This window comes from Bos indicus, chromosome 2 (genome assembly GCF_029378745.1).
Source record: "Bos indicus isolate NIAB-ARS_2022 breed Sahiwal x Tharparkar chromosome 2, NIAB-ARS_B.indTharparkar_mat_pri_1.0, whole genome shotgun sequence".
Taxonomy (NCBI): domain Eukaryota; kingdom Metazoa; phylum Chordata; class Mammalia; order Artiodactyla; family Bovidae; genus Bos; species Bos indicus.
In genome coordinates this window covers 122,135,189-122,160,047 of record NC_091761.1, presented here as the reverse complement: position 1 = coordinate 122,160,047, position 24,859 = coordinate 122,135,189, and the positions used below count along the sequence as shown (strand labels likewise).

Here is a 24,859-nt window from a genome sequence, read left to right as displayed (position 1 = left end):
AAGAACCAAGGCACCCCAGCCAACAGCCACATCAACACACACGAGTGAGGCCATCCTAGATCACTCAGACGCTAGCCAACCCACCAACAGACCAAAGACACGTCCCTGGACCAAAGAACCTCCAGCTGACCCACAAAATCGTGAGCTAAATCAAGCGGTTGTTCTATTTTTTGTTTTTATTACTGTTTTTAAATTTTCAGCCACATCGTGCAGCTTGTGTGATCTTAGTTCCTCGAATCAGGGGTTGAACCTGGGCCCATGGCAGTCAAAGCCCTGAGTCCTAACCACTGGACCGCCAGGGAACTCCCGAAAATGATTGTTTTTGCACCACTACATTTTGGAGGGATTTGTTATGCAGCAGGAGGTGACTGATATAGGACTCGATCAACAGTCCCTTTCCAGTAGCCCCTGATTCAACCTTTCAGCTGATACACTTAGAAACACAGGTCCCAAGGATACCAGTGCTTACCGCCCGTCCCATATCCCTTCTTCTGTTGACAGAACCTATCTCTTTGTTTTGGAAACTGCCTCCCAGACCCTCAGTCCATGCGTACTGATTTCTGCGGTGGGCTCAGGACCCAAGTCTAAGTAAATAAGCAGCACACAGTGATCTGCTCATGGATGGGCACTCTCTCTGCGCTCTGCCCCTGAGAGTTGCCTGGATATTTGCTGGGGGATCAGGACAGAGATGCTGCCTGTCCGCCAAGATACCTGGATGGGTATAGTGTCAGCTGAGAGCTCCTGGGGACTGTCTTTGCCACCATGCAGGGGACAGCCTGCTTGAGGAGGAAGCCAGAGCTAAGGGACAGAGAGTGAGGAAAGAAGAGTGAACACGCAAGGGGAGCGTCTGGGAGACCTTGTTTTGGGTCTGAGGATCCAGCCATGACTAAACGAATTCTCCCTCCTTGTACTGATTTCTGTCACTTATACCCAAGAGTCCTGCCTACATAGAAGGAGAGAGAAGAGAGTCTGTCTAGGTAGGGAGAGATGATCCTAATAAAATAAGGTCCCAGAAGGCTTTTTCCTGGCTAGGAGGCAGGAGGGGGTGGAGGTGATGGTACCACACAGATGGTAAAGCTTGGGCAGAGGCCCAACCCTGGCATCCAATGACCTGGCACCGGCCTGCCTCTTGCTGGTGACTCCCCTCCCAGGGCTCTGCAGGTTGCAAAGAGCTTTCCAAGTTCATCTCTCATTGGATACTTCTTGGCAGAAAGGCACCGCTGAGATCATTAGCTCAGAGGAAAGCAACGATGAGGCCCAGAGAGAGGAAGTGACTTGCCCAAGGTCACACAGCAGGTTGGTGGCAGAGCCAGGCAGACACCCTGCCTTTCTCTGCCTTCTGTCCCATTTTGGCACCAACACGCCACCTTTCCCGGTTGGCACTGGCTTGGGAGTTTAGACATGTGGTTTCTGGTTGAGGTTCTAACACTGACTCCTGGCTTACATGGGCAAGCCACCTTCTCTGTGGGTCTTGGGCTCCTCTTTCATACACAGAGGCTGCCAGACTAAATAATCTAAGGGCTCTTCTGGTCTTTAATCCAATGGCCTGAACCCAAAGCTCCTGCCCCAAGTCTGTTCTCCTTTCTACCTTGACTCTGTGAGGCCCTGGGGAGCCCTGGTGGTTTGAGGTCCGGGTGGGTGCTCTAGACTCAGCTGGCATGGGATCCTGGAAATGAGGTTGTGACAGAGTTGCCCAGGCTCACAGTGTAGCTGGGGAGACACCCTGCCTGGACACAACTGCCTAAACCTGGCATCACCCGCACCCCCACCCTGGCCCTTGCTCAAAGCCCTTGTGTTCTCAGGGCCCTCACTGATGGAGTGAGCGGCAGTCAACTCAGGTTCAGACTGCAGATTGCTGTGTGACTCAGGACAAGTTAATTCCCCTCTCTGAGACTATTTCTTTAATTATAAATGGGGAAGACAGGAATTCCCCCAGGAAGCTGTGAGGATATGGAGACATCACATAAACTATTAGACTTAATAGAAGGTAGTTAATTAATAGAAGACCTAACAGCCAAAGCGTCTTAGTTGGGCTTTGAAGGCTGCTAGGATTTGGCTCAATTCTTTATTCTGGGTCAGTTTCTGCCCCTAAGCAGCTGAAATAACAGTTGAGGTTTCACTATCATTTCCCTTTTCCTATACCCAAGTCCTCCTCATTTTTCAAAATATAGCACAATTTTCTCCTTCCCTAGCAAGACTTCCTGCCTGGCCCAGAGGGACCTCTCTTTCCACTGAATATGGAACACTAGCTGTTCTTGTCACTCTGAGCCATCCTTGCAGCCTCCCATCCAACACTCACCCACTCATTCATCAAAACCCCATCCACATCCCTTTATTCATCCCTCCGACATCTGACATGCCCTCATCCATCCAGGGTCCATCATTTATTTATTCACAGAATGTTTAGTCTGTGTCAGGCCTCGTGCTGACGCTGGGATGCTGAAGTGAATATGTTGCAGTCCCTGCCCTTTGGGAACTCAGAGCCTAGGTGGGGAGATGGATGGAAAACTGGACAGTTACAAACCATTGTGATAAGCATGATAACCCAGGCCTGAACGATGCTGCCTCTTCTGCCAAAGGTGAGTGCAGAGATCAACTTAAATAAATAAATATTTTAACTGAGATTCCATATAATCCCAATTCTAAAGCTGTTGTTACTCCAGAACTCCTGCTTCCCCAGCACTGATATGCGGCTAATTAACAAGTAAAGATAAGAACAAAAAACAGGAGGAGTATCTCCCCTATCTGGTTCCACCAGCTTAGAAACACTAGTCTGAAGACTGCAGTGGGTGTAAATCATAACTGGCCTTGGAGTGTCCTTTTTCCTTTGATGAGAGGACTTGTGTGGAGACAACAGCAACCTATCCCTTTGCAAAAAGTTCAAGTGCACATGCAGTGAGAGGGAAAAAATGACTTTGGGGAAATTTTGACCTGGTCAGCCTACAGGCCAGAACAAGCTGGCTTCTTGGGTCTCTCTCCTCCGTGAGCTGACACGAGGCTTCTGTGGGCAAGTGCTGCAGCCTCCTGCCAGATTTCCTGGCAGAGGGAGGCTGCCGACCACCTCTGTGGAGTGCTTTTTCTAAAGCACAAAATCTGCTTGAGTCACTCTGTCGTCCATGCAGCCCAGAGAGCCTGAGGTAATCTCTATGGCCTCTGGGCCAGCCAACTCTCAGGTCACTCAGGACCCCAGACAAGCAGGATGAGTGGTAACTAGTCCCAGCAGGACAGAAGAAATCCAGACCCCCCAGACCCCTCAGCCTCTCTGGATCTGTCAGCGCCCACAGAGTAAGTCCCACTTTCCTGCCCATCGGTCAGTCCTCTCTGCCCTTGATCTGAATGCCCCTCTGTGCCGCTTCCTGACCCAGACCCCCCCAGCCCCCTTTCACGAGCCCTTCCACACCAGCGAGTGTCTCTCTGGCCTCAGTGCCTTTTCTAAGGGGTCCCCCACCTGCTACACCTTCACCCAAGGACCCTGCCTCTCTGGAGTCTTTTCAGTGGCTCTGTTTCTCTTCTCTCCTCTCCTTCCTCGGGCCCAAAGGTGGGAGGCCTGTGGCTGTCCCACCCTCATCCATGGCTGGCTTCATCATCCACTCCAGGTCAGGTCCGTTCCTTGAAGATGATTCCTCGATCCCTGCATCACCCTGGTTGACTCTAACATCGGGTGGGGGCACCCCCTGCAGTACCCCAATCTCTCAGCCTCTTAAGTCCTCTCCCACGACCCAGGCTTCCATTCTTCCTTGTCCACGGCCACCTCTTGGGCTGGGTCACCACCTGTAACTGCCACGCTTTCCAAAGTCAGCGATTCCTGAGCCCCTCTCGGACCACCCCAGCTTCTTTCCAATAGCCTTCATGATGACGAGCCCAGCCCAGGGTGCCAGCTCCCCAGCCCTCTCCTCGCTTCCATTCCCCACTTCACATCCCAAGTCAGCCTGCTGGGATCACGGGACCCCTCACTTCACCATCAGCTTCGCCTGCAACCCAGACTCTCATACTCCTCTGCCTTTTCATCACGAATGTCAGGGAAAGCCCACTCCTGGATAAACCCAATTAATAGTTTTCTTAGTTCTTGAAAAGCAGCCAAGCATTGCTGCAGAGTCACTCCCCGGGGCAGACTGGGGCCCCTGGAGATCTGGAATGATCAAATCCAAGAGGCTCCCCAGGAAATCACTCTCCCTGATGATATTCAGGTCTTCTCGCCATCCTCCACCTCCTGGGTGTCCTTCACCCTGCTCTGGGTGAAGACCTGGTCTCCTTCACCCCCATCTCCTACACTTGACGTTCCATCCCTCCTCCCACCCAAGGCCAATGCCTCCTCCTGCACTCCGAACTGTGTTCTCTACCTTCTCAGGAGCCCATGTCATCCACAGTCTCTTCTCTTGTAAACTCAACTTCTTCCCCTGCCTGGGATCCTTCCCTCTGGCTCCTAAACATGCTCAAGAGTCTTCTATTAAAAAAAACAACAACCCCTTTTCCTCTCCAGTTAATGCCTTATGTATCCCAAGGTTCTCACATCCAAAGTTGATTAAAGGTCTTCACATCCTTCCTGCCACTCACTCCCCCACCCACCTGCTATAACAACTTGGTCCAGGAAATTAGGAGCAGAGCTGGGTTAGAACCCTGGTGCCACTGGTTTTTCTAAAACTCTGGGCAAGTCACTGAATCTCCCTGTACCTCAGTTTCCTCACCAACAAAATGGGTATGTTTCACAGTACCTCCCTCATCTCATCTTGAGGAGAGTCAGCACCATGTAAAATTATATTCTGTTGCAGAACTCCTGGCTACTCCCACCCTTCACCACTTAATTATTTTTCCGTGGTACTTTTCACTGACTAACATACTACTTACTCATTATTTACCGTCTCCTGCATTAGACAGCAAATTCCAGGAGAGTGGGGATGTTCACTGCTGCATTTCCAGCGGCGAGAGCCATGCCTGGCACACACATCCTCCACTTCTCAGGCCTGACTGCGGTGCAGCCCATCCTCTCTTCATACTCCATGTGTCCCAGCAAATGCGTGCCCCAACCTCCTGCCAGCTTAAGTCTTTTAAACCTCCAGCCCCTTTATAACCAAGTACCCACTGGATGGTTCATCATGAACTTAATACGCCCAAACCTGGTCCATTGCCTGGGATGTGGGCCCCATGAGGTGTCCAGCTGCATGAGCTAGGAAGTTAAGCTTTAGGTCCTAGTCTCTTGCTCACCTGCATGCCTAGCCTGTCATCAAGTCCCGGCTCTCTGATCTTCTGAATCTCTCACATCTGGCCATATTCCTCCCTCTACCCTCTCACCTGGCTGATTGCAATACCAGCCCCCAGGCCACTTCAAGCCTAACCCACACCTCTTTCCAGAGTGAAGCCTCCACCAGGCTCCCCTGTTGCCCCTCCCCCGGCCTTGAGCTCCCCACCCCCATCCCTGATTATTTATTTATTGGGTAGCTGCCAGCTGAGGGGGATGCAGTTGCCATGGGAACCTTCAGCCCCGAGTCAGGGCTGCCTCTGTTCTCAGTAGGATGCTCTTGTCTGTCTAGACGCCAACCCCAGGAGCCCAACACCAGGTGGGGGGCTGGGGGTTGAGGGGTGAAGAATGAATAATGCAGATGGGCCCACCCCAGCCCCAGGAAACTAGCTGGGGGAGAGGGCTAAGCCTGGGGCCACAGAACCCCATCAGAAGCCTCATGGCCCAAGCCCTTGCCAGCCAGTTCTGCAAGTCAATCACTTTTTGCCCCAAATTCTAGCCATGTCACCAGGGGACTTAGATACAGAAGTCAGATTGTCTGGGGAAACAATGAGGAAGGGGACCCTGAAGTTTCTGGAGAATAGTTTGGTTCAACCTGGTCTCCTTTACTGACTTCACAATATTAATTTTTTTCCTTTACTGGCTTTAGTTCACAGAGATGCTGAGGCGGGAGGAGCTCACCATTGGGGGCTCTAGGCAGATCAGAGCTCCACTCCCAGATCAGTCCCTGACTCACTGTGTGGCCTTGGGCAAGTTACTCCCCCTTTCTGAGCCAGCCTGTTTGCCTACTGGGAAAATGCCCTGAGGATTCTGGACAGTGCATGTGAAGCTCTAGAGCGGGTACCTGGCACACAGTTGGTGCTTAGGACATGGCAGCAGCCTCAGATGCATCCCCAAACTCAAGCCCCCCTTTTCCCAATGGATTTCTGAGGCAGCTGACAAAATTAAAGTCGACTCAGCTCCTCATCCGTGAAATGAGGTAGTGGGGCTGAAGCCACAGATGGCAGAGCTGGAAGGACCCCTGGAGACCCGCTGGTCCAAGCCCTCATTAGAGAGGGGAGCAAACTGACAGCAGAGAAGGGCAGTGACTTGTCTAAGGGGAGGGTCTTCTCTCTTTCTCTGAGCTCTGTCTCAGAGCTCAGGGATGGACCCCCTCTCTAGGGTCCATCTGGCATCCATAGCCATTTGAGCATGAGTCAAAATAAACACCCAGCAAGAGATTAAAAAGACTACGGTCAACGGAGACTAGGCAGTCTCTGGCAGGGTCAGGGAAGATGGGACTAAAAGGAACTCAATTCATCCAACAAGCATTTCTTGAGCACCTACTATGTGCCAGGCACAATGTGGGGTATATGGTGATAAGCAAGCTAGCGTGGCTTTGACCACAGAGAATTCAAGCCTAGAGACCAGATGCCACAGTCCTCTGGGACCCGAGGATGGAGGCTTCTCTGCCTGGTTTCCCACCCACTGTGTGTAGTGACTTGTGGGGAATTCCTCCTACCCGCCACACACACTCTCTCTCTCCCTTTCTTTGCCAGGGGTCTTGCAGCCCTTCTGCCTCTCTCTGGCTCAGCCTGGATCCTCCTGGAAAATGTCCAAGGCTATCACTGTTAAGTGAAAAGAAAAAAAAAAAAGAGCTGCAGAACAATATGATTCCATTTATGTTTAAAAAAAAAAAGACAACAGATACAAGATGTGTGTAACTGTAAATGCCGAATCGAGAGCCAGGGAAACATACAACAAATGGTTATGAGAAGTTCTCCCTAGGGAGCGGGAAACGGGAGACTTTTACTTTTAAATACACAACACTTTTGGATTTCTGAGATGTTTTACAACAAAGCTACATTTTTTTTTAAGTTAAGAGAAAATGTTGTAAGATGTTGTTGATTCATCACAAGACTATGTGGAGAGCACCTGGGTGGCTCAGGATCTGAGATCTCCTGTGACGGGAACATGCTTTGTGACCACGGGCAAAACTCCTTGGGCCTCAGTGTTCTCTTCTGCACTATGGGGGCCACTCCAGCTCCAGGTTACTATCCAGGCCTGCTGTTGCTGCAGCCCACCTGCCTGCAGGGGGACTGGCCTTGGGATCCTGGGACCTCTGGTTTTGCCAGTCCCTGGTACAACCTGTCTCTCTAGGTTCTGCCTGGGTCATCACAGCCCTGCCTCCCCTTGCCTGACTATACTCAGACCCATCACCACCCCTTCTCCAGGTGCCAGCAGCCCTCTCCCCAGAGCCCTAGTGTGGCCACCTTGATATGAATGTTCCCCTCTTACACAGCAGGCTCAGAGCGGTCTTCTTGAGTCTCTGCAAGTGTCTCAGACAGGATGTGGCAGAGCTAAGATCTGAGTTCTTATCTCTATCTCCACTGCTCTTCCTACCTGCCAGACATCTCTCTAGACAGCCAAGGTGATATGAAGGGACAGAGCAGAAGTGGGGACAGAATCTGCTCTGCTCTGGTGAGCCCCCCAGCTCAGCCTCCCATGGGCAGAGAAGTAATAGCTGATGTTTATTAACCTCCAACTAGAACCAGGCACTGTTCTGAGCACTTCATATCTGCTCATTCATTCATTCTGCCAACAGTTCTTGAGTGTCTTTTGTGGGCTTAGTGCTGACAGCTCAGTGTTGAGTCCACAGGGCCCAGTTCCTTTCCTCCCTGGATGAGAAACCTTCCCCTCCTCAGGACAGATACCAGAACACCTGGCCCAGGCCAGGGAGCAAGGGAAGCCGGAGGAGGCAAGAAGAGAAGAAGCTCTTTCCAACAAGAAAACTAGGGACTTCACGGGTGGCCCAGGGGTTAGGACTCTGTGCTTTCACAGCCGAGGGCCCAGGTTCAATCCCTGACTGGGGAACTAAGATCCCACGAGCTGTGCAGCGAGGACGAAAAAACAAAACAAATACAAAGAAAGCCCCCACCCAAACTAAACTAACCTCTCCCAATGGGTCTTAGAACTGTACAGCCACCTATTGAGTACCTACTGTATACTGCCCCTTATACTCGAGTCACATTGCTCTCTATTTTGTTTTTGGCTGTGCCAAATGGCTTGCAGGCCAGTGCAGAGTCCTAACCACTGGACCAATTGGGAAGTCCCAGGTCACATCTCTTAATCTGACCTCTACTGATAGATGAGGAAACTGAGGCTCAAGGAAGCCAAGGGGCTTACCCAGGGTCACACAGAAGAGCTGATTCCGCAAATGTCTGCTGGGGCGGAGCCCTTACAGAATCCCACCACGTGGTTCTTGGAGACTGGGATACTCACCCCTACAACCCCGTGCCTTCTGCTCTCGAGGGTTAACCTCCTCCCCTCCTCCCAGTGCTGCGCCCTCTTCCTCAGGACAGCTCCCCAGCCTCCAAGCCCCCAGACTGCCATCTGTCTGTCCTCATACCCACCCGCTGTGGCCCAGCCCCCTCCCTCATCCGGGCCTGGAGGAGCCAGGGAGCAGCTGGTCACTACCTTCCACATAATTAGCCCTCGGAGACCACACTTAGAGCTGTTAGAGAGGCCCTGGACTGTCTCAGTGGGCTGATCTGGCCAGTCCTGGACTATCCTGAGGCAGTGGCTGGGGCTTGGCCTCTGTCTCCATGGCAACCCCATCCCTTCATCCCAGTGACTGCTGACCTATCCCCAGTTGAGGGGCTCCTCAGGCCCTTTCTGGGCAGATCTGTCCCCCTATACCTCTGAGCCGGCAGCTCCATAAGAAGAACAGGCCTTGAAGCGGCCTAATTAGCATACATCTACATTAATTTGCATAACCCTTGGGCCTAGCAGCCCAGGAAGATACCAAGGTCAGTCTAAAATCAAAGGGTCCCTCTATCTCATGGGACACCTAACTCCTCATTGACCATCTGGTCCAAACTCGCAGGCACCAGAGTGGGAGGTGGTGTGGACAGCGCAGAGAAGGACCTTCAGACCAGTGACTCAGTCTTCTCCTCTGTAGAATGGGCACAAGGTGCCTACTTGACAGCAGTATTGAGAAAATCAAGGGGTATTCTAGATCCCCAGTGGTAAAGAACCCACCTGCCAATGCAAAAGATGTAAGAGATGTGGGTTCAACCCCTGCATGGGGAAGATTCCCTGGAGGAGAGCATGGCAACCGACTCCAGTATTCTTGCCTGCAGAATCCCAGGACAGTAGAGACTGGCAGACTATAGTCCAAAGGGTCGAAAAGAGTCGGACATGACTGAAGCAACTCAACATGCACACACATATGTAAATTCATTCCCAAGTCCAGGCCTGGCCCCACTCCTCCAACCTCCAGTCTCCAGTCCTGGCACTCTGCTTTCTGCTTGTGGGCATACCCTTCTTACAGGCCCAGAAAAGCCCAAGAGCCTGCTCTCCCCACCCCTAATTTCTGGATCTTGGCAAGAGTGAATTAGACACTGTAGGCTACCAGCTTTGGCCTTTCAGGAACAACACCTCTGGGCTTTGACCTGGTTGGTGCACAGCTGGGAAGGAGGGCAGCAGAGGGCCTCTGGCCTGGCCCGGGCCCCCGGCACCACCACTCCAGTGTACCCTTGGGAAAACCATGCAAGGCAGTTCAGGGAATGCTTTGGAGTCACACTGCTTGGGTTTATCTGCCATGTTAGCCTGAGTCTTCCCATCGGTAAAATGGGGATACCAAGTCTCTGCACTTCTTGGACTTGTGAAAATGAAATGAGATAATGTATGTCAAGTGCTGGATAATCAGCACTCCATAAATGTTAACTATTATTATTAAAATAATGACAGTAATAGGAAAGAAACTTGAGACCACCTGGAGGGTTAAAGAAGGGTTTACAGAGGAGGTGATACTTAAACTCGACCTTGCACTTCCCTGGTGGTCCAGTGGTTGCTGGTTTGATTCCTGGTCCAGGAAGAACCCACAAGTCCATGCACCACAACTTAGAGTAGCCCTAGCTCGCACCCCACTCCAGTACTCTTGCCTGGAAAATCCCATGGATGGAGGAGCCTGCTGGGCTGCAGTCCATGGGGTCACTAAGAGTTGGACACGACTGAGCGACTTGACTTTCACTTTCACTTTCATGCATTGGAGAAGGAAATGGCAACCCACTCCAGTGTTCTTGCTTGGAGAATGCCAGGGACGGGGGAGCCTGGTGGGCTTCCGTCTATGGGGTCGCACAGAGTTGGACACGACTGAAGCGACTTACCAGCAGTAGCAGCTCGCCACAACCAGAGAAAGCCTTCACACAGCAACAAAGACCCAGCACAGCCAAAAATAAAATACATAATAAACTAAAAAAAAAAAAAAATGGCCTTGGACTTAAAAAAAAAAAACAACTGCAAATCCTCCAGATGTCCCTCAAAAGGACATGCAGTAAATTATGACATCTCCCTAAGATGAAACCAACACAGACATTACAGTAGGGTGTGGAAAGAGGGTCAAGCTGTGTGGTATGAAAGGCTGCAGGACTACCTGAGAAGCATGACCCTTTTTCTCTTCCTTTTGGCTGTGCCGAGAGGCATGAGAGATCTTAGTTCCTGACCAAGGATCAAACCTGTGCCCCCTGCAGTGGAAGCGCAGAGGCCTAACCACTGAACCACCAGGGAATTCCCAGCAGGATCCAAATTTTGTGCAGAAGAAAGAAAAAGAATCATCAAACTGTTAACTTTGGAGACTGGAACTGGAGGGGGGTCTTTGAGAGTCCACTAGAGAGATTTCTGTAAGGTTGCTACATTGATGAGCAATGCTTTTATAAAAAAACAAAATAGAGAAGAAATTACCAGGGGATGAATGAGCATGGGCAAACCCCCCGAGGTGTGGGTGGGGTGATCAACCACCCCGATTGGCCTGGGGCTGTGGAGTTTCTCCAGGTCCAGCACTTGAGGGGATAAACCCCAAAGTCCCAGGCAAACTGGGATGAGTTAGTCACCCCAGATGTGGAAGGGTGTGGTCCACTTGGGGGCCTGGAGCAGCTCTGCATGGATGAAGTGAGGGTGGCAGGGTATGGACGGCTACAGCTGGGCCTCAGACCTAGAGCTTTATCCCACTGGCCCTAGGAGCCAGGGAAGGTTTGAGTAGGGTTAGCTAGGGCTTCCCTGGTGGCTCAGATGGTAAAGAATCTGCCTGCAATGCTGGAGACTTGGGTTTGATCCCTGGATCGGGAAGATCCCCTGGAAAAGGGAATGGCAACCCACTCCAGTATTCTTGCCTGGAGGATTCCATGGACAGAGGTAGAATCCATGGATGGATGCCTCAAGCACAGGGCTCCCTGACTGGGGAAGGGGGCTGGAGATGGGCAATCTAATGGAGACATCAAGGCCTTCTTCGGATGGCTGAAGGCAGGAGCCAGAATCCCTCTCCATACTCGGAGACTCCCTCCTAGGGCTCCCACCTTCTTGGAGATGCCCCCTCTACCTCTGCCCCATTCCCATGTCCAAACTGTCAGCATATCCCCAGTGCCATTCCTCAGCAGGCTCTGGAGTGGGGAGTGAAGGCCTGGGAGGAGGGTGCCCTCCAGAGAGAACCTGGGGAGTGGGGGAAGACAACCCAGACAGAGAAAACCCACCATAAACCAGGCTCTCCCAGCACATGGCTGCTATAGACAAATGGACATTTGGATATATATAAAGGTGATTAATCAGATTCCCCCCATTAAGTACAATGAACGATACCATATTATTAAGTCAAAAACTCATGGTAGAAAGAACATTAATGAAGCTGGCACTTAGGCAGCGAGAATTAATTAGTTAAGGAGGTGTAGAGGATCTCAGGAGTGGCTATGACAATGGAAGTGGGATAGCAAAGATCGGAAAGTTGATGAAACAATCAGGAGTCAACATCTGCCCAGGAGGGGACTGAGAACAGAGTCTAGGAGTTATCAGCGCAGGCTCTGGATGGAGTCCTAGCTGTCACTTAACAAGCTGTGGGATCTGGGAAAGTCATTTCCTTGAGCCTCAGTTTCCTCATCTGTAAAATGGGAATACTACTGTTACTAAGCACAAGCTGGAATCAAGATTGCTGGGAGAAATATCAATAAACTCAGATATGCAGATGACACCACCCTTATGGCAGAAAGTGAAGAGGAACTCAAAAGCCTCTTGATGAAAGTGAAAGAGGAGAGTGAAAAAGTTGGCTTAAAGCTCAACATTCAGAAAACTAAGATCATGGCATCTGGTCCCATCACTTCATGGCAAATAGATGGGGAGACAGTGGAAACAGTGTCAGACTTTGTTTTTCTGGGCTCCAAAATCACTGCAGATGGTGACTGCAGCCATGAAATTAAAAGACTCTTACTCCTTGGAAGGAAAGTTATGACCAACCTAAACAGCATATTAAAAAGCAGAGCCATTACTTTGTCAACAAAGGTCTGTCTAGTCAAGGCTATGGTTTTTCCTGTGGTCATGTATGGATGTGAGAGTTGGACTGTGAAGAAGGCTGAGTGCCGAAGAATTGATGCTTTTGAACTGCGGTGTTGGAGAAGACTCTTGAGAGTCCCTTGGACTAGAAGGAGATCCAACCAGTCCATCCTAAAGGAGATCAGTCCTGGGTGTTCATTGGAAGGACTGATGATGAAGCTGAAACTCCAATACTTTGGCCACCTGATGCAAAGAGCTGACTCATTTGAAAAGACTCTGATGCTGGGAAAGATTGAGGGCAGGAGGAGAAGGGGACGACGGAGGACGAGATGGTTGGATGGCATCATCAACCCGATGGACATGGGTTTGGGTGGACTCCGGGAGTTGGTGATGGATAGGGAGGCCTGGCGTGCTGGAGTTCATGGGGTCGCAAAGAGTCGGACACGACTGAGTGACTTTCACTATGAAGTCTTTGGTTTCATCCCGAGGCCAGACTCTTGCAGCTTGACCCCAGAGAAGCTGTAACAGTGTAGTGGTTAAAAGTGTGGTCTAGAAGCTAGACTGTCTGGGTTTGAATCTGACCTTCAACACTTCCTAGCTGTGTGATCATCAGCAAGTCACTTAACCTCTCTGTGCTTTAATGTCTTCATCTGTAAAATGAAGATAATAATAACAGTACCTATTTCATGGATTGTCCTGAGGCCTAAATGAGGGAATATGTGTAAAACACTCAGAACACTTGCTGGCCCTCAGCTATAGGTAAAGCCATGTTAATGGCACTGTGATTATTACTCATGGTGTAGATTCCAGAACCCCACAGTTCAGAGGACTCCTGTTCTGAAGGACAGGAGACCACAGTGGTCCAGTTGTGCAGGTTCCTTTAAGGCACTGTCCCTGATTCCCCTGACCCTCCTAACCACCTCGCCGCCGCCACCACCACCACCACCACACTTCAGTCCAGCAACTGCCTGGCTGGGTCTGGCCCCTTGCTCCACCCTTGATCTCCTCACTCACTCACCAAGCATTCGTGGACACTGACTCTGTACCAGGCCTGCACTGGCTGCTCAGAAGATTGACTCCAAGTGTCTGTGTAATGAGAGACCAGAGCAGAAAGCAAGGCCTCCGCTCCAGGGATTTGCCCTGTACATGCGGCCTGACGTCCGTGTCATCGACTCTCTCACTCCTGAGAAGTGTCATTTTACGCTTGTGGACACTGTGGTTCAGGGAGCAAAGTCACAGACCCCGGGTCACAGGGCAGGATTCAAACACACGCTGTGGGCTCCAGAGCCTGCACACCACCCCACTCTCCCTATCAGCTCCTCTTCTTCCCGCACAGCGTCAGCACGACTCTTGCTGATGCCTCCCCAAACTGCTGAAACCGGTGCCCTCCCAGAGGATCCACCAGGACCACAGAGGACGCTGAGGTATGTTCTGTTCAGACTCCTCATTTAATAGCCGTGTGATGTCCAGCGAGTCTAAACCTCCTATGCCTCCGCTCCCTTGTCTACAAATAGGAAAAGAATTAAACCCACCTTTCAGAGCTGACATGAGAGGATATAAAGCAGATGCCTGGCACAGAAGGTGCACCCAGAAGATGCCATTCTCTGGTCTCCTCTGAGTCCAGTCCTTCCGTCCACCTCACCCTCACTTTTGTAGATGGTGTTCTGATCTGCTGAAGTTTTCTCACCCCTTCAGTGAAGGTTTCTTTCATTCTTTCTGGATGCTTTCCTGCAGCCCTTGTGCTATCACCTCAAGTGGGTGGCCTGCCTGCCTTCACAGCATCTCTGCAAATCTCCATGTCAAATGCGCTATCCCAGGGGTCCCTCAAAACGCTCCCTTGAAGCTGACCCAGTGCTCCCTCTGAGCCAGCCTGGCTGAGTCAGCCTTGAGAGTGGGTGGCCCTTGTCTGTAAGCAGAGGCACTCAGACCAACACGTTTCAGGGCCTCCTCCTGACCCTGCCTTTTCCCTCCTGGACTCTGCTATGAACCTATGACATCCTGTCTAACTCAGAAAATTATGAATGCTGAGACCTTGGGCAAATCATTTGACTGTTCGGGGCCTCAGTTTTTTCATCTGTAGAATGGGGCCTGAAGCCCCTACCCTACTTGCCTACCAGGTTAAGGAGTGGGCTCAATGGGATAACTGACCCCTGGGAACCATCAAGCTCCCCTCCTCGCTGGGCAGAACTCCTGGGCTCACACTTTCTGTTCCAACTGGGTCAAGAGAAGCAGAACAATAAAGCCCCGGCTCCTCCTCCTTCCCACCTGAGCATCCCCAACAGCAGAACTGACCTCCAAGGAGCCTGGTGCAAGAGAAGAATCTCCTGGAAGTCTGTTTTATCTCAAAAGAATATGCACCTAATATTCTGCTCTGAAGCTTCCCAGGTGGTGCAGTGGTAAAGAACCCACCTGCCAATGCAGGAGATGCAAGAGATGTGGGTTCAATCCCTGGGTCAGGAAGACCCCCTGGAGTAAGAAATGGCAACCCACTCCAGTATTCTTGCCTGGGAAATTCCACAGACAGAGGAGCCTGGTGGGCTACAGTCCAGGGGGTTGCAAAGAGTCAGACATGACTGAGAAAATACAAACATACACACACACACACACTCTCTACTCTGACATAGTAGAGTAGACTATGGTTCTCCTTCTACCATTTCCCCTCAGATCAGGATAGAATGGATCTTCTGTAGAGATACAGGTCTTTATCCTATGGTTCAGCTCCTCTCACCCTGACCCCTCACCAACCAGGCAGGTACAGGAACTGAAATCTGAGAAGTCAGCCAGACCAGGTACAAATCCTGCCTCCACCATTTGCCCACAGGCCACACAGCTAGTAAGCCTCTTACCATGGCTGAAATGGGGATAACTGATATTAGAGCCCATCTCATCTGAAATGGAGATAATTGATATCAGAGCCCACATCTATGGGTCAGGCCAGGATAAGCAAAGGGAATGAGTGAAGAGAAAGTGTCTACACCTGAGGTCAGAGATATAGAAGCTGGAATCACTGTAGGAAGGGTCTTGAGAAGATTGAGCTCTTTAGGTCATTACGAGACTTTTTCATTTTCTCTTTGTTCAACCAGAACATCTTCACCGAGTATCAGTACCAATACTAGATACTGGAGATCTAGTGGTGAGCAAAAGCAGAAACAGACACAGCCCTGGACTGAACCAAACACTCAACTGAACAGGAACAGAAGGTAACTTCCTCAACCGGGTAAAAGCCATCTATGAAAAACCCCACAGCTCGTATCATATTTAATGGTGAGAAACTGAGATCAGGGACAAGACAACATGTCCACTCTCCTTCACTTCTATTCAACATTGTATTGGAAGGACTTCCCTGGTGGTCTCCAGGGGTTAAGAATCCACCTTCCAATGCAGGGGGCGCAGGTTTGATTCTTGGTCAGGGAGCTAAGATCTCAGATGCCGTGGGGCACCTAAGCCTGCACCCCTCAAGTAGAGAAGCCCTGTCCACACGCAGCAACTCCTGAGCCCACACTCTCTAGAGCCCGTGCTCCACAACGAGAGAAGCCCGTGCACCACAATGAAGACCCAGTACAGCTCAAAACAAACAAATACAGAAATGTCTAAAGAGAAACACCCGAACCCCTCACATCATTGTATTTGAGATTGTAGCCAGGGCAGTTAGGCAAGAAAGAGAAAGCAAAGACACCTGGATTGGAAAAAAAAGAAGTAAAACTATCTCTGTTTCCAGATAATATGATTTTTTTTAATTGAATGAAAAAGCCTTAAAATTCTATAGTGCTTTACAATTTATAATAGTTTTACTGTAATGGAAAAGGATATGAAAAAGAATACATACATACATGTATAACTGAATCACTTTGCTTACACCAGAACCTAACACAACATTGTAAATCAAATATACTTCAATTTTAAAAAAGGTTTCACAACCTATTTGCATATAATCCCATAGCCCTTTCCCCCCCACCCCTATATGTTTCCCCCTCCCCCTATATATTCCCCCCACCCTTATATATTTCCCCCCCACTCCTCTCCCTCCCCTCTCCCCCCAGCCCTATATATTCCCCCCACCCCTATATATTCCCCCCACCCCTATATATTCCCCCCACCCCTATATATTCCCCCCACCCCTATATATTCCCCCCACCCCTATATATTTCCCCCCTCCCCCTATATATTCCTCCCTCCCCCTATATATTCCCCCCCACCCCTATATATTTCCCCCCTCCCCCTATATATTTCCCCCACCCCTATATATTTCCCCCATCCCTATATTCCCCCCACCCCTATATATTCCCCCTCCCCTATATATTTCCCCCACCCCTATATATTTCCCCCCACCGCTCTCCCTTCCCTCTCCCACTGTAGCCACTAGTTTGTTCGTGATATTTGTGAGGCAAATGACATGACGTTGTGCATAGAAAGCCCTAAAGAAGTCACACAAACACACACACAGAAGTTAGAGCTACTAAATCAGAGCACTGAAGTTGCAAGGTCCAAAATCAGTATGCAAAAACCAGCTTTATTTCTATATACTAGCAATGAACAATTCAAACTTGAAATAAGGAAACAATTTTATTTACAATAATATAGAAAATAATAAAGTACTTGGGATAAATTTAACCAAGGAGGTGCAAGACTCATACAGTGAAAACTACAAAATATTACTGAAAGAAATTAAAGACCTAAATAAATGGGAAGACATCCAGTGTTCATAACCTGGAAGACAATATTGTTAAGATCACAATACTTCCAAATTGATCTACAGATTCAATGAATCTCTATCAAAATCCCAAAATTTGTATGGAAACCCAAGGGGCCCAAAACAGCGAAAACAATCTTGAAAAAGAACAAAGTTGGAAGACTTCTTGACGTCAAAACTTAACACACTACAGTAATCAAGACACAGTGGTAATGAGATAAGGTCAGAAATATAGATCAATGGAATAGAATCTAGAATCTGAAAATAAACTCATATATTTACAAAAAACTTTCAACAGGGTGCCAAGATGATTCAATGGAGAAAGTATTTATTCAATAGAGGATGCTGGCACAATTAGACATCCATATGCAGAAGAATGAAGTTGGACTCCTACCTCACACCATATATAAAACTTCATTCAAAATGAATCACAGACCTAAACATAAGGGCTAAAAATATACAGCTCTTACAAGGAACCACAGGAGTCAATCTGAGTGAACTTAAAAGAGGCAACAGTTCCTAAATATGACACCAAAAGCACAAGCAGCCAAAGGAAAACTAGATAAACTGGACATCATCAGAATCCAAACCTTTTGAACATAAAAGCATACTATCAAGAAAGTGAAAAGTCAGCTCATGGAATAGGAGAAAATATTTGCAAATCATAGATGTGATAAGCGTCTAGAATCCAGAATATATAAAGAACTCTTGTTGCTATTTAGTCACTAAGTCAGGTCTGACTCTTTGCAACCCCATGGACTGTAGTCCGCCAGGCTCCTCTGTCCATGGCATTTCTCAGGTAAGAATACTGGAGTGTGTTGCCATTTCCTTTTCCAGGGAATCTACCTGACCTAGGGATTAAACCCACGTCTCCTTCACTGGCAGGAACTGCCACAAGGGAAGACAAAGAACTCTTCCAATCAACAATAGAACAATAAACAACCCAATTAAAAATGGGCAAAGGATTTGAATAGAAATTTTTCCAAAGAAGATACATAATTGGCCAGTAAGTACATGAAAAGATGCTCAACATCATTAGTCACCAGGGAAATCAAACCCACAATGAAGTACTACCTTATACCCACAGGAACAGTTACTCTAAATAAGCTGGTATAGCGAGGATGTGGAGAAACTGGAACCCTTATGCATTGCTGATGGGAATGTAAAATGGTACAGCCACTACAGGAAACAGTTTGAGAGCTCCTCAAAAAATTACCCATAGTTATCACGGGGCTTCCCTGGTGGCTCAGATGTAAAGAATCTGCCTGGATGCAGGAGACTTGGGTTCAATCCCTGGATTGGGAAGATCCCCTGGAGGAGGGCATGGCACTGTTCTTCAGTATTCTTGCCTGGAGAATCCCCATGGACGGAGGAGCCTGCAGGCTATTGTCCACGGGCTTGCAGAGTCGGACACAACTGAGCAACTGAGCACACACACATCACATGGCCCAGCAATTCCATGCCGAGGTATATACCTCAGAATTTAACAGAGCTCAAACAAAACTTGTACAGGAATCTTCACAGCAGCCTTATTCATAGCAGCCAAAAAGGGAAAACAAACCAAACATTCATCAGTTGATTCGTGGATAAACAAAATGTGATACATCCATTCAATGGAATATTATTAAGCTACAGAAAGGAATGAAGGAATGACCTATGCCACAATATGAATGAACCCTAACATCATGCTAAGTGAAAGAAGCCAGTCCCAAAGGACCACACATCGTATGATTCTATTATAACAAATGTCCAGAACAGGCAAACCCAGAGAGACAGAAAGTAGATTACTGGTAGCCAGGGGCCAGAGGGCAGGGGGAATGAGTTTGAGGTTTCTTTTTAGGGCAGTGAAAAATGTTCTGGAATTAGATAATGGCCATGGTTACACAACTCTGTGAACATATTAAAAACCACTGAATTGTTAAATGGTGAATTTTATGGTATATGAATTATATCTCAATAAAAAAAGGAGAAAAAAAAGTCCAGACATTTTTGCCCTTCTCATCCTGATGGAAATTACATTCAAGGGTGGGTAGGGGGAGGGAACCACACACACAAAGACACATGTGCACAAACGGAAATTATTATTGTGCTAATAATGGGAGAGGTGTCAAGAATGAGAGGTATGACAGAAGTGGTTGAGGAAGACTTTAGGGAGGAAGTGATCTGAAGGAAGAGGGGTTAGCAAGGACAGGAGAGGAGGAAAGACCGCTCAGGCCGAGGATCCTGCATGAGAGGAGCTTGGCAAGTAGAAGGGTCCAGAGAAGACCCCCATGTCTAGAGCAGGGGGAATGAGAGGGAGAAGGTAGACAGAAGGGCTGGGAGGCCCACTGTGGCTGGGGCAGGGGTACCGAGCCCTCTGAGTGCTCTTTGGGTAAAGGTTCACGGTGTGGGGGTGGAGAGCGATAAGCACCTACTGCAGGGGTCAAGTGCTCCCAGTCAACATCTGGAATGAGTTGGGAGGTCATTTCTCCTGGCTGAGTCACTCTTCATGTGACCTGATGGAAAAAACCCCAATTCCCTGCCTTATTTAGTGGCCCCTCCTGTACTGATGCTCCCAAGGAGGAAACACTGATGAAAACCAGTCTCACTGCTATGGTAACAGCAACCACTTCTGACTTGCCATCCTGATGAGAGGCCAGGTGGGAAGTCTGCCTAGCAACTGTGGTGGGTGTTAGAAGTCCCTCTCCGGGGCTTCAGAATCCCCCTTCCAGCACTGTCCAGACCTTGGCTCAGGTCCCGGCTTCTCCTTCCAGTGGGGAATCACAGCCAGCTGCCAACATCTGGGCAGCTCTTCACAGCTCAGAAGATGGTGCAATGGATGCCACCACCCTGGAATGGGATTGTTAGCCCCCCTGGACAGATGAAGACACTGAGGCTCGGAGAGGTAAAGGGGGGCTCTGGCATCCTTCCTTCTGTGCTGCCTTCACTCTCCCATATGGTAAAGGTCTGCTCATCTGTGCAAGTCTCCTGCTCTGATTCATCTGTGGCACCTAGGAAAGAATGGAGTGTCACTCCCCCTTCCTGTCACCCTCTTCCTTTCTTGGTGATCTATCAGTTCCAGGGGACCTGCCCCCAGTGTTCTATTCTGGCCCAACAGAAGGCTAGAGGAAGGGATCATGTGAGGTCTGTGAGAGCCAGGGTGGTAAAAAAGGATTGTGAGAGACCCTGCACAGGAGGGCAGTACCCCTCCTGCCCCTCTGGGTGACACAGCTGAAGTATTTCCCTTTGAAATGCCTGGCTTTGAACTTCAATACTATACTAACATCGATGACTGGTACTTTGTGTGCACTTAACCTTGTGCCAGGGGCTTCCCTGGAGGCTCAGTGGTCAAGAGTCCACCTGCCAAGCAGGAGACATGAGTTCGATCCCTGGGTGGGAAGATTCCCTGGAGAAGGAAATAGCACCCCACCCCAGCATTCTTGCTTGGGAAATCCCATGGACAGAGAAGCCTGGCGGGCTATAGTCCATGGGGTTGCAGAGTCAGACACGACTGAGATTAAACAGCAGCTCTGCTCCAGGTTTTGCGGCAAGTGCTTTGTGCGCACTCTCTCGTTTAAATGAGGGACGGGGTTTTGAGGCAAGTGCTTTGTACGCACTCTCTCATTTAAATGAGGGGCACTCTCTCATTTAAATGAGGGACGGGCTATCATCCTTGTTCTATGGAGGGGAGCGTGGCCTGAGATCTCAGAGCTGGAGAGGGCACGAGCAGTGGCAAACCAGGTGGTTCTGGAGCCAGAGCCTGGCTCTTAACCAGATACCTGCCACCCCCAGGAGACCTTCTCATCCTTGTCCCTATCCCCCTTCCTGAGGGACTGGCTGGGAAGATGAAAAGGGAGGGCAGGGGAGCTGAGGAGTGGAGCTGCCGCCTGCAATCACTTCCTGGCTGCAGGCCAGAAGGCTGCTGGCGGACCTGTTGGAGGAAGGGGTGCGTGGTCTGCAAGGCAGCCAAGAGTGGAGGGAGAGGGAGGGGCCCTCCCAAGGATGGGCCCTGCCTCATCCCCAGGCCTGGTTCACAGGAGGAAAGAAAGGGAAGGCATGGTTCTTTTCTGTTTGGCTTCGCTGGGTCTTTGTTGCAGTGTGGGCTCTCTAGCTGAGACGGCTTAGTTAACCTCTTGGGCTTCCCTGGTGGTTCATATGGTAAAGAATCTGCATGCAATACAGGAGACCCTGGTTTGATCCCTGGGTTGGGAAGATCCCCTGGAGAAGGGAACGGCTACCCACTCCAGTATTCTGGCCTGGAGACTTCCATGAACTGTATAGTCCATGGGGTCTCAAAATGTCGGACACGACTGAGCGACTTTCACTAGTTACCCCTTGGTATGTGGGATCTTAGTTCCCCGACCAGGGATCAAATCCACACCCCCTGCATTGGGAGGTGGATTCTCAAGTACTGGCTCACCAAGGAAGTCCCAAGAAGTCACGGTTCTTAGGTGCCTACTATGCGCACATGTGAGCAGCGTCCTTCACAGGTGGTATTTCATTCTATCCCCAGAATGACACAGAGGCCAATAGCTAACACTTATGATTGCCAAGTATCTCAAATGCTCAGCATGCTTTGATTCACTTAATCCTCCACAGAAACACGCCAGTTCAACGCTCTGCACATGGGAAGACTGGAGCATGAAGGAGAAAAGTAACTTGCCCGAGGGCCCACAGCTCGTGAAGCTTTAATTCAGGTCCTCTGGCCCTAGGTGACCTGAGTAACAGACTTTGTATCCTGCTAGGGAAACTGTGTCCCCATGGTCCAGAGAGGGAGAGGGAGGCCCTTTCTTGAGGTCACCAGGTGTCAGAATGGGGTTTGCGCTCATCTCCTGGGAATGTCTATAGCATTTTGACTTTGCCCCTGTTCCCCACCAACTCCTGCCCAGAAACATCGAGCCCACGAGAACAGGTCTACCTACAGCCTTGTGCCCATGGCTGCCCAGAACTGAGCAGAGAGCAATCCGCTTCCACCCACCTGGAGAGCTTATTTCTATTCAGGGTTTTTTTTGGTCTGGAATCACACGCGTAATCACGATCCTTCCCAGCTCGCTTTCTGGAACAGTCCACAGTGAGCCTCAGTGACAGGCTCCCTGAATTTCATTGGGAAGGAGACAGGGATTAACATCCCCTCAGGCCCACTATCTCCTGGGCCTCTGTGGACTCATCTGTACAACGGGTTGGAGGGATGTTCTCTGGGAACTTTCCGGCTCCCGCAGTCCCAGATTCTCTGTCACGAGCTTCCCTTTCAGCAAACAGTCCTAACTGGGAGTTTTACAGCCCTACCACCTCCTGGAGCCTCAGCGCGATTCGCCTTGGCTGTAATTACGGCAGCTAAAGCTGAGGGCCGAACAATTGATGCTTTTGAACTGTGGTGTTGGAGAGGACTCTTGAGAGTCCCTTGGACTGCAAGGAGATCCAACCAGGCCATCCTAAAGGAAATCGGTCCTGAATGTTCATTGGAAGGACTGATGTTGAAGCTGAAACTCCAATACTTTGGCCACCTGATGCAAAGAACTGACTCATTTGAAAAGACCCTGATGCTGGGAAAGATCAAAGGTGGGAGGAGAAGGGGACCTCAGAGATGGTTGGATGGCATCACCGACTCAATAGACATGAGTTTGAGTAAACTCCGGGAATTGGTGCTGGACAGGGAGGTCTGGCGTGCTGCAGTCCATGGGGTCACAAAGAGTCAGACACGACTGAGTAACTGAACTGAACTGAACTGAACCACATTGTAAGCATTAAGGGCCAGGTGCTGCGCTGAGCGCCTTTCACGGATTCTCTTGCTGAATTTGCTGGGCAGCCCTAAGAGGCAGGATCCGATGATCTCCACTTTACAGATGAAGAAACTTGGCCCCGGAGAGGCTGAGCACCTTGCCTCCGCTCAAGTTCCCCAGGAGAGGCAGAAGCCGGTTGTCTCACTGTTTCCTCCCGAAGCTGGGAGGGCAAGAGTCCATTAGCATATGTCAAGGATTTGGCCACAGGCCTTTGGCCGCATTCCCACACCCTCCATCCCGCCCCCATCAGGCCCAGGAGCCAACCAGCCCCACCTGTCAACAGCTGACAAGCACGGTGTGATTCCCAGGCTGGACCCCAGCCAGCCTCTCCCTTCACGGGAGGATCCCTGTGTCCCTGGTGGCCTATCTCGGGGATGACAGCGAGTGGCAGCTTAGGGACAGCAGCCCACTCAGGTGGCTTCCGGGGCTGCTGACCAGCAGATAGGCAGTGACAGGCTGGAGCAGCTGGCATCGCCGGAGGCAGACAAGGCACCTGGCAGCCTCTGCCTGCACCCACCCCTGAGTCCAGAAGCTTTGCTAACATCTGGGGGCCTCCGGACACTGAGGCGAAAGTACCAACAGAGCACCGCGCGTCCAAATATTTAAGTTCCGAATCAAGCTGACAAACTTTTGAATAAAATATGGTCTGTCTTCCCCTCCAGACCCAGCAGTCTGGAAGGCCAGGCTGTGTGCTGAGATTTCTCAGATTCCTCAGGGCTCTGCGCTGTTAGACAGTAGGGTCTTCCTGGTCCCTTCTGTGCAGGAGCTTCATACACAGGTCTGGGGGCCTGGGACACACGTGCAGGCCAACACCCACACCTTCCCCGCCCCCCGACAGCGGTCCTTTGTCCCAGGGGTTCTGGAGCGCACACACCAGCTGTACAGGCTCCCTCTGGACGTGCCTTGGCAGGTCCTGAAAGTGGCCTTGGGGCTGACTTAACAGGGGACCCTGGGGTCTGCTGCGAGCAAGCCGGTAAGCCCTCACTGGAGCCACATTCCCGACAAAGTCTCAGGCCACATAGGTGCCTGGACTCTGGGTAGCCCCAGGAGATGGAGAGCTTAGGATTTAGCATCACGAAATCCAGGCAGACCTCAGCTCTGCTGCTTGCGTGCTGTGATTTGTGGCTGGTGAATTCCCCTTCTGGGTCCCCCTTTGCTCATCTGTAAAGCAAGGACGACGACAGTTCCTGCCTGGTGGGGCTGTAGTCAGGAGTAAATGCAGTAAGTCTGTGAAAAGCTTTGTGCCTTGCTTGCAGACTGTTCAACTCCCCTGAAGGCTATCTCTGAGAAGCCCTCCCCTTAACACCTGGCTCCGTCACTGTCTTCTTTTTTGCAAAGCTCTGCCCACACGGCAATATGATCACTGACAGCACCTGAACCCACATGGGCCAAGACTTTGCCTCCCACACCACTGAATTCCCAGGATCTCGCACAGGGCCAGAACTAGAGTAGGCAAAGTAAGCTTTGTGATTATTCACCCGGGTTTTCCATCTGCTTACAGGGCTCACTCAAGCATCGCCACCACTGAGGGCCTTCTGAGGGCCAGACTCAGCGCCAGGCTCTGAGGACCAGATGGCTCAGGCTCCTCTCCAGACTCCACGGAGCTCAGAGTCTACAGAGAACGATTTCATGTGGAAATAGGAACAGATGACAACAGACGGATACCTGCCGTAATAGGGGCAAGGTGTTGCCAGCGTCCATAGGAAGACAGGTGCAGGAAGACAGGCTCCAAAGAGGAGATGATGAGTGAGCTGGCCTTAGGAGATGAAGAGGGGAAGGGCCCTCCAGAGACAGAAAGAGCAAATGCAAGGCACAGAGGTGTGAGGTGCAGCTGTGAGCTTCCCTCCACGTGGCCTGAGCTCAGGGGCATGGAAG

General features: G+C 50.3%; 1 protein-coding gene across 1 annotated transcript in view; it reads right to left on the bottom strand.

Annotated features, from left to right (window-relative positions):
* The window catches only part of NKAIN1 (sodium/potassium transporting ATPase interacting 1), a 46,314-nt gene that overhangs the window by 7,398 nt on the left and 14,057 nt on the right, over window positions 1-24,859 (bottom strand). The window lies entirely within an intron of this gene.